The sequence below is a fragment of the Phyllobates terribilis genome, unplaced genomic scaffold, assembly GCF_046119375.1.
Source record: "Phyllobates terribilis strain yellow unplaced genomic scaffold, ASM4611937v1 Scaffold_11__3_contigs__length_659146591, whole genome shotgun sequence".
Classification (NCBI taxonomy): domain Eukaryota; kingdom Metazoa; phylum Chordata; class Amphibia; order Anura; family Dendrobatidae; genus Phyllobates; species Phyllobates terribilis.
The window spans coordinates 506,853,345-506,870,597 of NW_027362771.1; the positions used below are offsets into that span (position 1 = coordinate 506,853,345).

The 17,253-nt window shown below is 42.9% G+C and overlaps 1 protein-coding gene across 3 annotated transcripts in view; it reads left to right on the forward strand.

Annotated features, from left to right (window-relative positions):
- The window catches only part of ADD2 (adducin 2), a 311,888-nt gene that overhangs the window by 980 nt on the left and 293,655 nt on the right, over window positions 1-17,253 (forward strand). The gene's annotated exons all lie outside the window — the stretch shown is intronic.

Genomic DNA, 17,253 nt, shown 5'->3' on the forward strand with positions numbered 1-17,253 from the left:
TGACGGTGTTAGGTGGCCGAGTGTGAGTGCACTGGTGTGCGGAATGGTAGATGTGCTGTATACGGGCAGGGGCTGGGGTCGGGCACGGGCGTAACTATAATAGGGGCAGGGGTGCAATCGCAGGTCCCTTTGCCCAATACGAAAAGATTATTACTATTAAAGACCAGTGATAGTTGGGGGCCCTGTTGGAGATTTTGCATTGGGGCCCACAAACTTCTGGACTGGAGCATGTCAATAAGCGGACAACCTGGACGTTACAGGTCCTTGACTCATTTCCTAATTGCAAGTGGTTGAATATTCCTTTTGAGCCATTTGCTTAGGAAAATTCGGTGAAAACCAGTTTAGCCGCTATTAGCTCCTACGCACCCAACTCTAGCAGACACCTGTATGGTAAATGCCGTATTATAGGCACACATCAGTGTCTGGGAAAAGCTGCGTGGGGGGGGGGGGGGGGCAGTAATAAGGCCTTCTGAGTATTACCCAGTAGAGATGAGCAATGTGATTGGCACTGCCCTAGTCTGGCGTCCCATCCAGACAACCGGTCTCCAGTTCTGCACCGGGCAGGGAAGACCGGCTGCTACAGAGGACCGCATTGCACACCTTGACTATTTCTATGACTAAGCTCTCCCAGAAAGAGATATAATTTATGTCATAGACTTGGACTTCTAGTTACAGATGCAGCGCCACCGCATCTCTTCTCGCCCAGTGTCAGATCCAGCAGAAATTAGAGAAGCTCCAAAAAGCGATTATTTCAATTTAAACGGGTATTACAGCTATTGACATAGAAACGGTGAGACATTTTTGGTGTTTTTTGAATTGGTGGTTAACATTATTGTGGAGCGGAAAAGTTGTAAGGGATCAACAGTGTGCTCTGCCATTCCATACAACTGTATGGGAGCTATGCGGGCTCGGACTGGCCCAGAGGGGAACAGGAGAATCCTCCGGTAGGCCGCCCCTGTGAAGGAGTGCTGATGAGCAGTGTTATTGTACCTGATTCACTATTTGCAGAAAAGGTATCATCTAATCATTCAGTAAACAAGCTAGGCAAATTAACATTATACAGAAGCAAAAGTAAATGTGTGTACTAAGGTCAGGTTATTTTTGCGTGAAGCTGAACAGTGGGCCCCAAGAGTCAACGTTATTGGTGGGCCTTTGCCAACCCAGTCCGACACTGAAGCTATGGAAGTAAGTGCAGAGGGTGGGTTCCTGTACTGTAGTTGGACATCTCAATTTTTTTTTTAAAACTGTTTCCTGAAATACACCCTTAAAATAAGATGTAATTATTAAGCCCTGAGTACATTGTTACTGGGGACACAGATCTGTGTACAGAACTTACTTTTGGTTTATGGTTGTTCTTCTCCAGTTCCATTTGCTGCATTGAACATTAGTGTGTGTCTTTCCACGGCTTGGCTCATATTTCTGGACATTAATAGTTGCTCGCCTGCAGTATTGCATGAGGTCATCTGTTGCAGCACAATAATGGATACCAAAGCGCTCTCTCCTTAACTCGTTAAGTGCTTTAGGAAAGATTTACTGGTGATACTGGAGGGCTGCTACTTATACCTTAGTGCTGGTTGTTTAGTATGATAATATAATAATGAGGCATGTAACTGATTTCCTATTCTCCTAAAAAGTTTGGTTGGAAGAAGTTATCACCTGTCAGTAGTATTATTTATTTTAAACATTTATGTATCATATTCCTCAGCACTATGCTGTCCCCATTGGGGCTCACAATCTACAGTCCCTATCAGTATGTCTTTGGAATGTGGGAGAAAACCGGAGAACCCGGAGGAAACCCACGCAAACACGGGGAGAACATACAAACTCCTTGCAGATGTTGTCCTTGGTGGGATTTGAACCTAGGACACCAGCGCTGCAAGGCTGCACTGCTAATCACTGGTGATAACGTCTAAATTGTTGGGGGTCTGACTGCTAGGTCCTGCATCGATTGTCAGAATAGAGAACTTTTTTAACCTTTAGAATGGAGTGGCAGTGTGCATGCTCTGCCGCCACTCCATAAAGTCTCGCAGGGTACAGCGTTAATAGATGAGCTTGTCCATTGCCACTCCATTCTAATGGTGATAAAAGTGCCACGTTCTGACGATCGGTGTGGGTTCTAGCAGATGGACCCCCAGTGAAGTTATAAGCTAGCAGCTTCTTCCAACCGGAACACCAAGAGAACACAAGGAAATTTGTCAAAAAAAAAAACATATCCATACATGCCAATGCTTTCCTGGTTCCCGCCCGGCCCCTGCACATCCAGCTCCAGAGGTTACAGTTAGACATATCTGATGCTCCTGCAGAGGTCATGCCAGGAAAGCCTCACCACGGGATTGGAAGAAGCCTGGAAATGTTAGAATACTGGAGTGGGGGTGTTTTTTTCCCACACTTGCAGATTTTTCTGCAATTTATGAGGTAAAACTGCAGCAAATTTTGCATCACAAGATTCAATTGTAAATTTTCACTTCCTATTGAGGCCATTGAAGAAGATACAGCAATAAATCTTTGCTCTTACTGCAACAGAAATTGATATGGTGCAGATTTAGAAATCCACACCAAAGATCAATTTCTGTGCCGAAAAGTTCCTAGGCGTGTGGATGAGATTTTTTAAAATGTTATCTACTTTACTGCTACTATATTTGTGGGAAATTATTCAAGGGTGGTCTCATGCTGGACCGTCCACACCCAAGCAGGATGGAGCATGGCTGCTGCTGGATTGGCCTATTAGGAAGATTACATCTGATCTGTAGGACAAGCAAGGTTAATATAGTCAGTCGTATGTTACAGTACATGCCGGGTCAGCCATTTCACTTCACAGATGACTTACAATTACTATATTGATCCAATGCAATATATGTAGTAGTAATGACCGTATACATTAACTCCAGTTATGAAGCCAGAGATGCAATATTCGTTAAATGGGGAAATCATAAATCATGCAGAATTAATTTGAGACTCAAATGTGAGACTTTCTTGTAAGGTGGGCGAGCTGGCTATTAGTTTTGTTATTTGAAACTCCCTACGCCAATACATAAAATGCTTTTTTTTTTCCTGCTATCCATTATCCTCCTCACTTGCCATTCTCTCCTGCTGATTGCCAAGTGCCCCATGTGTGTCACTGCCTATAGGAGTGGGCTCCATATAAATCACCTTCCAATCTGACTCACACAAGTTATTTTCGATTCACGCCTGTGTGAACTTCCCACGCAGCTGTGTGAATCTACCAATCTCCTCATGACGATCTGAAAGTCTCTGCTGTGGGGAACGATCACATTGATTTTTAATAGAAAAATTAACACTTGGAAAGGAGACGGAGCTGGTTGTTAATCTTCACGGGGACCATTCTTCACTTATTATAGGAACCCTGGAGCCATCAGGAGAGGACGGTGCCGATGGCTTCAGTATAGGATTTCTTTATGAATTGTAAAGTGCTGCAGAAATACAAATTATCGGCGCTACGGAAATACAAATTATTATTAAAAATCATCATACTTCCCATGCATTAGTTTTTTCTGTATCAATAATATAGAAATCAATATGAGGAAAAAAACAAGAATTGGTCAAAGTATAGGAATAGTGATCAAATAATTAAAAGAATACCTTTATTGGTAATTATGGGCATGTTGTGGTACAGAAGGCGCGCACACAATAACAACAACACATAACAATATTACAAAAGATTTTTTTAAAAACAAAGCAGCATATGACAACATAGAAGCAATACCATAGAGAAGTCAATAAGGTGCACCAGTGCTAGTATATATTATTTACATAGATATATTGTACATAGGAAAACAAATATATATATAAGGTGGACTATTATTGATACAGATTCATAGAGTAGTCCAGAGTAAATGACATGATGTGAACAAATGGTACTGGAAAATGTCAGACCATGGGGTACAAACAAACAATAATCCTCAGTATATCATAGATGTATATCACCAATCAAAGTATGGCCACAATATGTACATGGAGTAAATGGTATATAATTGTACCTACCAAATGGGAGACTATGAAGCTGCAAATCGTGTGGCGCCCGACCCCAACGCACGTTTCGGACCTAGCCTTCGTCAGGGGGAACCCTGTTTTTTTAAAAAATCTTTTGTAATATTGTTATGTGTTGTTTTTATTGTGTGAGCGCCTTATGTAGCACCACATGCCCATATTTACCAATAAAGGTATTCTTTTAATTATTTGATCACTGTTTCTATTCTTTGACCAATTCTCGTTTTTTTTGCTTTTGTTGGTTTCTGTGTTTACCGAGTGGTCTCCACTGTAGTCCACTGATCTATAGATTTATTATTGGTATAACCAAGGATGCATTTTATTATCTATATATCATATGCTTTTCCATATCCCGATTAGTTGATTGTATCAGTAATATATGGAATGAAATGTACTTTCCTCTGCTTTTAACCATACATTTGTTAATAAATAGGGGTAGATTTGCACACAGACAATATGCTGCGATGGAAAGGTCTACGGCACTGAAAAAAGCTGCAGCAATAAAATGTTTACATGTCTTTTTATTGCAGTTTTGCACAATTGTGATCCTGGTTTCAGATAAAAATATATTCCGTTCATAATTCTAGAATTTCTAATAATGGAAGCAAAATTGTGTCACTGTGTGCCACCATATGGTGTCCCGATACAGCACTATATTAAGGAGACAGTGGTGTAGTTATAGGCAGGCTTGGACTGGCCCACAGGAGAACAGGAGAACCCTCCGATGGGTCCCCATGCAGGAGTGGCCACCACCCTTTTATTTAAGCTGTAGTTGGCACAGTGTACTTGAATCACTATGTACAGACAATGGCAGCATCTTATTCATTTACCAATCTACCCAGTTCATTGTTATATACATTTGTGACTGAGAATAATGTCAGATTTGCATGGAAAAGTGGGGCCCTGCAGTTGGGTACTGGTGGGCCCTTGGCACCCCAGTCCGAAGGGCATCTGGAGGTAGTAGTTACACCTGGGCGGCAGCCCCAAGGATGCCGTGGATATAAAAAGTCTACACACCCCTGATAAAATGCCAGGTTTTTGTCATGTAAAAAAAAAATACCAAGATGAATTATTTCAGAAATTTTTCCACCTTTAATGTCACCTGTAACCTGTACAATTCAATTGAAAAACAAATGGAAATCTTTTCATGTGGGAAAAAGAAAGTAAAGAACCAATTAATGTGGTTGCATAAATATGATCAGATTTAGTCTAAAACTATATTGACGTACCCTTTGAATTTTTGGCAGCATTCAGTCTTTTTCGGTAGGAGCCTATCAGGATTGCTCATCTAGAATTGCCAATCTTTGCCCACTCTTTCTTGCAGTCAGATTCTGAGGATATCTCCTGTGTACAACGCCCTCTTCAGGACAACCCACAGATTTTTAACTGTATTCAGATTTGGACTCTGAACGCCATTCCAAAACTGTGAACTGGTAAAGCCATTTTTTTTGTTGATTTTGAGGTATGCTTAGGGTCATTGTCATGCTGAAAGAAGAAATTCATCTTCAGCTTTTTAGCAGAAATCTGAAGGTTTTGTTGTAAAATTCGCCGATATATGGAACTGATCATAATTCCCTCCAGCTTCACTAAAGCCTCATCTCAAGATGCCAAAAAATCAGTCCCAAAGCATAATGCTGCCACCACCATGCTTCACTGTGGGTACGGTGTTCTTTTGGTGATGCAATTTTGGCTTTGCACTAAACATACCTTTTAGAATTATGGCCAAAGTTCAACCTTGGTCCCATCAGACCATGACACGTTTTCCCACAAGCTTTTGGCAAACGTGAAGTAGATTTTAGCAAAAGATAGCCATGCTGGCTTAGATGTTTTTCTTAGTAAGAAAAAGCTTCCGTCTTGTCACCCTTCCCCACAGGCCAGACATATGAAGAATTTGTTTGTTGTCACATGCAGTACACAACCAGTACTTGCCAGAAATTCCTGCAGCTCCCTTAATGTCGCTGTAGGCCTCTTGGCTGCCTCCCAGACAGTTTTTATTATCTTTTCCGCAATTTTAGTGAGGCGTCCAGTACTAGATAATGTCCCTGTTGTGCAAAATTTAAGCCACTTTTTGATGATCATCTTCACAGTATATCTAACGCCTTTGATATTTTTTGTGTCCTTCTCCTGACTGATAATTCCATAAAGCTGTTTACGGACCACGGCTTTTCTTGTAAAATGCAATTAAGAAAATATGAGGAAAATCCTACTAGAAAAACTTAACTTCATATATGTCTATGTTTAACATGAGTGTAAATGTGATTGGCTAATTCTGAACACAACCACATCCCTAATTATAACAGGGTGTTCACACTTATGCATATGCATTATTTTAGTTTTCTTATTTTTAATTCCCCCTTTCAGTTTGTTTTCAAATGGATTTGTACAGATTATGGAAAAAGTTCTGAAATGATCCGTCTTAGTATGATTTTTTTTTACATAATAAAAACCTGACATTTCAACAGAGGTGTGTAGACTTTTTATATCGAATATATGTTCACATTGATTTTTTGGAAGCAGATTCCTCTCCAAAAATACTTAAAAACCTCTTGGAAATTAGGAAATTTAAGGACATTTTGAGCTTTCTTTTCTTGAAGAGGTTTTGAAAGAATGCCAGGTTGGAAAATTAGAGTATGGGAAACTTCTTTGAAGAGGATCCTGAAGGAAACCTCTCCAAACAAGACACTGTCCAATCAAAAAGCTGCAAATAATGCTTTAGGCAAAAAAATAAATCAATCCAGAACTTTTCAAAACTGCACCAGGAGATTATTCAAAAAAAGAAAAACTTCTCCAAACTCACCACCCAAATAAAAAAAATAAGAGAGCTTGCCAAAGCGGTTTCTGCATGAAAAACTGATGCTTTTTGGAACGCCTCAAATGCATTGAATGGCTCCATGTACGTATCCGCATTGCAGACGGGTGCTGTCTTCAATGGTGGGCTGTAGTCTGGGAAACACTCAAAAAAACATATTCAATTTTTTTTTTCACGTAGACCATTGGCCCACGAGAAAAAAAAAGTTTTATGACTAAGGCTATGTGCCCACGATGCAGAAATGCTCAGGATTTTTCCTGATCGTTTCTGCATCTCCCTGGCAGAAAAAAACGCATGCGGATTGTACATGCGGATTGTACATGCGTTTTTCCTGCCAGGGACATGCGGATGTGAAGCGTTCTTCACTTGCATTTCTGCATGCGGGTTGACAAGCGATTTTAGCATCACTTGGAAAGTGCTTGTCAACTTGGTCACACTATCTAAATCCATGCAACCGGCATGGATTTATATAGTGTGACCGTAAAAGAATGGTAAAAAATAAAAAAATAAATCTATACTTACCTTCTGATGGCCCCCGCAGTCTTGTTTCACCGTCCCGGCTGCCGGCACATCGCGATACACTGAAAGACCTGCCGACGTCAGCGTTGCGTGACCCGTCACATGACTCTGACGTCAGCGCAGGTCCTTCAGTCCATCGCGAACTGCCGGCAAGTGAAGAGAAGGAGAGCGGGGGCTGCCAGAAGGTAAGTATATATTTTTTATTTTATTCTTTTTTTTTTTTTTTTACAGTTTTCTATGGTACCCAGGTCCGGAGGAGAGTACCATCCGCACATTAGAACGCATGGAATGCGCATCTACATATACAGTGATGCGTAATCCATGCGATCTAATGCAAGTCAATGGTGGCAAAAACGCAGCACTTCCGCAAGATAATTGGTAGTGCTGCGTTTTTTTCTGCAATGATAATCCGCAGCGGAAATTTCCGCAGCATGTGCACATGCGGATTATCATTGGGGAACATGGCAGGCCTTCTACCATGCGTTTTTTAAGCGTTTCTGCAGCAGAATTGCAGCTGCGGAAATGCTTAAAAAACACATCGTGGGCACACAGCCTTAATATTCTATCTTAATATTAATACAATTTAATATTTTTGTATTACTCCCATGTTCCCGCACTTGTTTCTCTTTTGCTCACAGCATTCCCCTAGCCCAAATTGATGGCTAGGATGACTAGGGAGCTTTCAGCAGGAACCCTTGACAATGACTCTCACACACTGCATTTACTGCCAGAGACCTCACCCCAGGTTAAAAAGAGATAGACTAGGCACCAGGGCGGAGCCCACAGAGCCCTTAAATACACTAGAGACAGCCCCAGCCCCCCAGGACAACCAACCACGCTGTACCAGACAGCAGGGGGCGTGGCTTAGTTGCACATGACCGCAAGGGGCGTGACTTAGCGGCACGTGACTGCAATAGGGTGCGGCTTAGCGTCACATGCCCGCAAGTGGGCGTGGCTTAGCGGCACATGAGCAGAAACGCAGAAACCACACTTAGAATCCCTAGAACGGAACCTAAATGCAGACAATTACTGACCAGCAGGAAAGGGCCTGGCCGGACGCCGCGAGAAAGCCCTTCTCCTGCGTACCGGCCTAACAAAGGGGCAGGGAAGGGAAGAAAATAGAAAAAGGAAAGGGTGATGGAAAAGAGGAGAAATAATTGGGGGAGAGGTTAAATGAGGAAAGAATAAACTGGGAAGGGAGAAGGAATGAAAGGAGGGGGAGAACAAAATAATTATCTGAGAAGTGCTTAACACGAATAATACTATGTACATTATAGTAGACCTAAAACACATCTCATGTTTTAGAGAAAAAATAAATATATATATATATATATATATATATATATATATATATATATATACACACAGTACAGACCAAAAGTTTGGACACACCTTCTCATTTAAAGATTTTTCTGTATTTTCATGACTATGAAAATTTTACATTCACACTGAAGGCATCAAAACTATGAATTGACACATGTGGAATTATATACTTAACAAAAAAGTGTGAAACAACTGAAAATATGTCTTATATTCTAGGTTCTTCAAAGTAGCCACCTTTTGCTTTGATGACTGCTTTGCACACTCTTGGCATTCTCTTGATGAGCTTCAAGAGGTAGTCACCGGAAATGGTCTTCCAACAATCTTGAAGGAGTTCCCAGAGATGCTTAGCACTTGTTGGCCCTTTTGCCTTCACTCTGCGGTCCAGCTCACCCCAAACCATCTCGATTGGGTTCAGGTCTGGTGACTGTGGAGGCCAGGTCATCTGGCGTAGCACCCCATCACTCTCCTTCTTCGTCAAATAGCCCTTACACAGCCTGGAGGTGTGTTTGGGGTCATTGTCCTGTTGAAAAATAAATGATGGTCCAAATAAACGCAAACCGGATGGAATAGCATGCCACTGCAAGATGCTGTGGTAGCCATGCTGTAATGCACACGCCCGGGCTGAGTGGCGTGTGCGTGTATATGTAGTGATTCCACTGGACCGTGCCGGAGAGTGAATGCTTGGAGGGGCGTAACTAAGTATCCACCCGATCCGACCAGGGTCGCACGACGGCATACGACGCCAGTGCACCAAGGAGGAACCGAGCAGAGGGACCAGGTGCTACTCCAGGACAGACCCCGGACACGGCTGTTGACCCACACAGGGGAATACAGGAACAGGCAGGTTAGGCTGGCACACAGACTGCTGAGTATAGGCAGACAGGGCTGGTATGCAGACTGGCGGATGCTGGTAAGCACGACTGGTATGCAGGCAGGGAGGTACTGGCAGGTACGACAGGTTGGAGCACCGAGTGGATAGGACCCAGTACAGACAGGGACTCAGGAACAGAACCGCAGATGCGGTGGACAAACACAGCAGAGTGAGGCCGCCCAGAGCGGCGAGCAAGAGCAGAACAAGACGAGACCGCCTGGAGCGGTGAGCGAGAGAAGAGCAGGACGAGACTGCCGAAGCAGCGAGCAAAGGGTCAGAGCAGGACGAGACTGCCGAAGCAGCGAGCAAAGGGTCAGAGCAGGACGAGACTGCCGAAGCAGCGAGCAAAGGGTCAGAGCAGGACGAGACTGCCGGAGCAGCGAGCAAAGGGTCAGAGCAGAGCGAGACTGCCGGAGCAGCGAGCAAAGGGTCAGAGCAGAGCGAGACTGCCGGAGCAGCGAGCGAAGGGTCAGATCAGAGCGAGACTGCCGGAGCAGCGAGCAAAGGGTCAGAGCAGTGCGAGACTGCCGGAGCAGCGAGCAAAGGGTCAGAGCAGAGCGAGACTGCCGGAGCAGCGAGCAAAGGGTCAGAGCAGAGCGAGACTGCCGGAGCGGCGAGCAAAGGGTCAGAGCAGAGCGAGACTGCCGGAGCAGCGAGCAAAGGGTCAGAGCAGAGCGAGACTGCCGGAGCAGCGAGCAAAGGGTCAGAGCAGAGCGAGACTGCCGGAGCAGTGAGCAAAGGGTCAGAGCAGAGCGAGACTGCCGGAGCAGCGAGCAAAGGGTTAGAGCAGAGCGAGACTGCCGGAGCAGCGAGCAAAGGGTCAGAGCAGAGCGGAAACCGCAGGAGCGGTGAGCAAGGCAGAGAAGGCAAGAACCGCCGGAGCGGTGAGCAAGGCAGAGCAGAGTGGACAGGGCTCTGTTCACACGGAACAGACTGGAAGGGAAAGGCAGAACCAGGTACACACAAAGTACTTGCAATGAAGTAGTGAGTGGACTCTAAACTCACAAACGGGAGTACAGGGACAACGAGTAGGAGTTAGGTACGGGATCAGATTCTGCAGGAAAAGGGAAGGTACGGACAGAGAAAAACAGGTAACAGGCTAGGAGAGTATTCAGACTAGAACAGACACAGCAGCAAGATACAGGAGCGGGTCTAGGTATGCGGCCCCTAGAAGGCGGAACGAACAGGCTAGGAGCGTGTTCACACTGGCCTGGAAATACAGCCTCCAGGATAGGCAGAAGACAACAGGCTAGAAGATAGTTCAGACAGGATACAGTTCAGACACGGGAACTGATACCGAAGGCAGGGAACAGGAAAGGACCTGGCACGTCAGCGACCAAAGGCCAACTGACAGCACAAGATGCTCAGGCAAGGATTCCAGCAAAGAGCTGGGTTAAATACCAGGTGAAAGACAGCAATAGGCTGAGGACGCACAAGGGGTGTGCCCGCAGCAGCTACAAGAAGCCGGAAGGGATCGGGCGCCGCCCTTAAGCAGAAGAAACAGAGGCAAGCAGACAGCATGGAGGAAAGCCAGAATGATAGTCTGGACTGGAAATCAAGTGCGCACTCTTGCACAGTGGGAGATGGACCACTATGCAAGGACGCCGCCAGGTATGTTACACATGCTGGTTTAGTATGCCTTCAATTTTGAATAAATCCCCAACAGTGTCACCAGAAAAGCACCCCCACACCATCACACCTCCTCCTCCATGCTTTACGGTGGGAACCAGGCATGTAGAGTCCATCCGTTCACCTTTTCTGCATCGCACAAAGACACGGTGTTTGGAACCAAAGATCTCAAATTTGGGTTCATCAGACCAAAGCACAGATTTCCACTGGTCTAATGTCCATTCCTTGTGTTCTTTAGCCCAAACAAGTCTCTTCTGCTTGTTGCCTGTCCTTAGCAGTGGTTTCCTAGCAGCTATTCTACCATGAAGGCCGGCTGCACAAAGTCTCCTCTTAACAGTTGTTGAAGAGATGTGTCTGCTGCTAGAACTCTGTGTGGCATTGACCTGGTCTCTAATCTGAGCTGCTGTTAACCTGCGATTTCTGAGGCTGGTGACTCAGATAAACTTATCCTCTGAAGAAGAGGTGACTCTTGGTCTTCCTTTTCTGGGGCGGTCCTCATGTGAGCCAGTTTCTTTGTAGCGCTTGATGGTTTTTGCAACTGCACTTGGGGACATTTTCAAAGTTTTCCCAATTTTTCGCACTGACTGACCTTCATTTCTTAAAGTAAGGATGGCCACTCGTTTTTCTTTACTTAGCTGATTTTTTCTTGCCATGATACAAATTCTAACAGTCTATTCAGTAGGACTATCAGCTGTGTATCCACCAGACTTCTGCACAACACAACTGATGGTCCCAACGCCATTTATAAGGCAAGAAATCCCACTTATTAAACCTGACAGGGCTCACCTGTGAAGTGAAAACCATTTCCGGTGACTACCTGTTGAAGCTCATCAAGAGAATGCCAAGAGTGTGCAAAGCAGTCATCAAAGCAAAAGGTGGCTACTTTGAAGAATCGAGAATATAAGACATATTTTCAGTTGTTTCCCACTTTTTTGTTGAGTATATAATTCCACATATGTTAATTCATAGTTTTGATGCCTTCAGTGTGAATGTACAATTTTCACAGTCATGAAAATACAAAAAATCTTTAAATGAGAAGGTGTGTCCAAACTTTTGGTCTGTACTGTATATATACAGTTAGGTCCATATATATTTGGACAGAGACAACATTTTTCTAATTTTGGTTCTAGACATTACCACAATGAATTTTAAACAAAACAATTCAGATGCAGTTGAAGTTCAGACTTTCAGCTTTCATTTGAGGGTATCCACATTAAAATTGAATGAAGGGTTTAGGAGTTTCAGCTCATTAACATGTGCCACCCTGTTTTTAAAGGGACCAAAAGTAATTGAACAGATTAAATAATTGTAAATAAAATGTTCATTTCTAGTACTTGGTTGAAAACCCTTTGTTGGCAATGACTGCCTGAAGTTTTGAACTCATGGACATCACCAGACACTGTGTTTCCTCCTTTTTGATGCTCTGCCAGGCTTTCACTGCGGTGGTCTTCAGTTGCTGTTTGTTTGTGGGCCTTTCTGTCTGAAGTTTAGTCTTTAACAAGTGAAATGCATGCTCAATTGGGTTGAGATCAGGTGACTGACTTGGCCATTCAAGAATATTCCACTTCTTTGCTTTAATAAACTCCTGGGTTGCTTTGGCTTTATGTTTTGGGTCATTGTCCATCTGTAGTATGAAATGACGACCAATCAGTTTGGCTGCATTTGGCTGGATCTGAGCACACAGTATGGCTCTGAATACATCGGAATTCATTAGGCTTCTTCTGTCCTGTGTCACATCATCAGTAAACACTAGTGACCCAGTGCCACTGGCAGCCATGCATGCCCAAGCCATCACACTGCCTCCGCCATGTTTTACAGATGATGTGGTATGCTTTGGATCATGAGCTGTACCACTCCTTCGCAATACTTTTCTCTTTCCATCATTCTGGTAGAGGTTGATCTTGGTTTCAACTGTCCAAAGAATGTTCCTCCAGAACTGTGCTGGCTTTTTTAGATGTTTTTTTAGCAAAGTCCAGTCTAGCCTTTTTATTCTTGATGCTTATGAGTGGCTTGCACTGTGCAGTGAACCCTCTGTATTTACTTTCATGCAGTCTTCTCTTTATGGTAGATTTGGATATTGATACGCCTACCTCCTGGAGAGTGTTGTTCACTTGGTTGGCTGTTGTGAAGGGGTTTCTCTTCACCATGGAGATTATTCTGCGATCATCCACCACTGTTGTCTTCCGTGGGCGCCCATGTCTTTTAGCATTGATGAGTTCACCAGTGCTTTCTTTCTTTCTCAGGATGTACCAAACTGTAGATTTTGCCACTCCTAATATTGTAGCAATTTCTCGGATGTTTTTTTTCTGTTTTTGCAGCTTAAGGATGGCTTGTTTCACCTGCATGGAGAGCTCCTTTGACCGCATGTTTACTAAACACCAAAACCTTCCAGATGCAAGCACCACACCTGAAATCAACTCCAGGCCTTTTATCTGCTTAATTGAGAATGACATAACGAAGGGATTGCCCACACCTGTCCATGATATAGCCTTGGAGTCAATTGTCCAATTACTTTTGGTGCCTTTAAAAACAGGGTGGCACATGTTAAGGAGCTGAAACTCCTAAACCCTTCATCCAATTTTAATGTGGATACCCTCAAATGAAAGCTGAAAGTCTGAACTTCAACTGCATCTGAAATGTTTTGTTTAAAATTCATTGTGGTAATGTCTAGAACCAAAATTAGAAAAATGTTGTCTCTGTCAAAATATATATGGACCTAACTGTATATACATGTGTGTCTATATATATATATATATATATATATATATATATATATATATATATATATATATGCACACATGTATATATATATATATATACACATGTATATATATATATATATATATATATATATATATATACATACATACATATATATATATACATATATATATATACAGTACAGACCAAAAGTTTGGACACACCTTCTCATTTAAAGATTTTTCTGTATTTTCATGACTATGAAAATTGTACATTCACACTGAAGGCATCAAAACTATGAATTAACACATGTGGAATTATATACTCAACAAAAAAGTGTGAAACAACTGAAAATATGTCTTATATTCTAGGTTCTTCAAAGTAGCCACCTTTTCCTTTGATGACTGCTTTGCACACTCTTGGCATTCTCTTGATGAGCTTCAAGAGGTAGTCACTGGAAATGGTTTTCACTTCACAGGTGTGCCCTGTCAGGTTTAATAAGTGGGATTTCTTGCCTTATAAATGGGGTTGAGACCATCAGTTGTGTTTTGCAGAAGTCTGGTGGATACACAGCTGATAGTCCTACTGAATAGACTGTTAGAATTTGTATTATGGCAAGAAAAAAGCAGCTAAGTAAAGAAAAATGAGTGGCCATCATTACTTTAAGAAATGAAGATCAGTCAGTCTGAAAAATTGGGCAAACTTTGAAAGTGTCCCCAAGTGCAGTTGCAAAAACCATCAAGCGCTACAAAGAAACTGTCTCACATGAGGACCGCCCCAGGAAAGGAAGACCAAGAGTCACCTCTGCTTCTGGGGATAAGTTTATCCGAGTCACCAGCCTCAGAAATCGCAGGTTAACAGTAGCTCAGATTAGAGACCAGGTCAATGCCACACAGAGTTCTAGCAGCAGACACATCTCTACAACAACTGTTAAGAGGAGACTTTATGCAGCAGGCCTTCATGGTACAATAGCTGCTAGGAAACCACTGCTAAGGACAGGCAACAAGCAGAAGAGACTTGTTTGGGCTAAAGAACACAAGGAATGGACATTAGACCAGTGGAAATCTGTGCTTTGGTCTGATGAGTCCAAATTTGAGATCTTTAGTTCCAACCACCGTGTCTTTGTGCGACGCAGAAAAGGTGAACGGATGGCCTCTACATGCCTGGTTCCCATCGTGAAGCATGGAGGAGGAGGTGTGATGGTGTGGGGGTGCTTTTCTGGTGACACTGTTGGGGATTTATTCAAAATTGAAGGCATACTGAACCAGCATGGCTACCACAGCATATTGCAGCGGCATGCTATTCCATCCATTTAGTTGGACCATCATTTATTTTTCAACAGGACAATGACCCCAAACACACCTCCAGGCTGTGTAAGGGCTATTTGACCAAGAGGGGGAGTGATGGGGTGCTACGCCAGATGACCTGGCCTCCACAGTCACCAGACCTGAACCCAATCGAGATGGTTTGGGGTGAGCTGGACCGCAGAGTGAAGGCAAAAGGGCCAACAAGTGCTAAGCATCTCTGGGAACTCCTTCAAGATTGTTGGAAGACCATTTCCGGTGACTACCTCTTGAAGCTCATCAAGAGAATGCCAAGAGTGTGCAAAACAGTCATCAAAGCAAAAGGTGGCTACTTTGAAGAACCTAGAATATAAGACATATTTTCAGTTGTTTCACACTTTTTTGTTAAGTATATAATTCCACATGTGTTAATTCATAGTTTTGATGCCTTCAGTGTGAATGTACAATTCTCATATTCATGAAAATACAGAAAAATCTTTAAATGAGAAGGTGTGTCCAAACTTTTGGTCTGTACTGTATATATATAAAACAACTGGCTAACAGTTAGGATTTATCATAAGAAAGGTAATATGCAAATTGCCTCTTCAGAGAAAAAGAGGACTTGTACAAAATAGCGCCACCTATTGGAAGTAGCAATCCTACAAGTCATAATCAACCCTTTAACGAGTCGTGCAATTTGACTTAGGATAAAAGCCAAATCAGGATCTCAATTTGCAGACACGGTGTTTCGGGCTGTTGGCCCTCATCAGTGCAAAGTATGAGAACTGATTTGGCTTGGTGAGAGGCTCTGGACTGAGGTCTAAGGAGTAGTGTTACTCCTTATGGAGAGTGACACACCAGCTCTGGCACGTCAAGGTAAGGAGGCTTATTCTCCATGCAATGCTCCTCTGGGAAATTTAATATGCAAGTAATCTTCTAATCTGGTATGTATTTTTTGCTATGTTGTGGAGGTACAGAAATTCAGCAGTAAAAATGTCTTGTTTTTCCATGAACGAGCCTGTGTATACATAGGTCTCCGCTATCACAGTATGGTCGGTTGGACTCTCACAGACAACAATACTGCCTTTGTTCAGAGTACCACCCAATTGGCAGGGAAGGATGCCATTTCTTATACTGCCCTGTACATGGTACACAAGGGAAATGGTGGTCTGTTTTTCATGACCTATCCTATAAATGGATAAGGCTGCGTTCACATGTCCAGTAATCATCTGTTAAAACGGATCGAGCAACAATCCATTGACAAAAAAGGTGTGCACACACAACTTCTTTGTCCGGCGCCTGAAAAAAAAACTGATTTCAACCGGGTCAGCTTTTTTACCAATGAAGTCTATGGAAAACGGATACGTTAATTATCCATCCGTTTTTGTTTTTTTTACATTTGAAAATGATCAGTTTTAAATGGAAAAATAACGGATCCGTTTTCCATAGACTTCAATGTTAAAAAAACGGATCCAGTTGAAATAGTTTTTTATAGCCAGATAAAAAAAGTTGTGTCTGCAGAACTTTTTTGTCCATGGATTGCTAATCCGTTCTAATGGATAATTACTGGACATGTGAACTTGGGCTAATTCACTGTGCGCTGGTCGTTATGTTGACACTAATATAATAGTGTTCTACCTTCCATTGTACTAAAGAGATAAATGACCGAGTTTAAAGGAGTTGTCCGGTTAAATCAAGTTATCTCCTATCCCCAGGACACCGACACCGACCAAAGTCTACAATGGCATGGGGCTGCCGTATTTGTGGTGTGTAAGTGTCGTGCTCTGACACACACTAGCAAATAAAAATAGCAGCCCCCAGCAGCTGAAGAAAGAAAAGAAAAGAAACATTAATATAGTAAATTTTATTTTAAAAATAAATGTTTCTACAATTAAATAAAAAATTGTGATACATTCCCTTTAAAGATGTCAATGCATTTCATTGATACCTGTGATGACTGGGAAGTTTACTCTGGGAGCCCTTCAGGGGTCCAAATCCATCCTCCACCCAGCCCGACACAACCATTTTGAACTTGTCTATCCGCCCTCGGATCTAGTGATCCAAAAAGATTTCCCATGGTAGCAGATACTCGAAGGCTCACAGGATCGGGG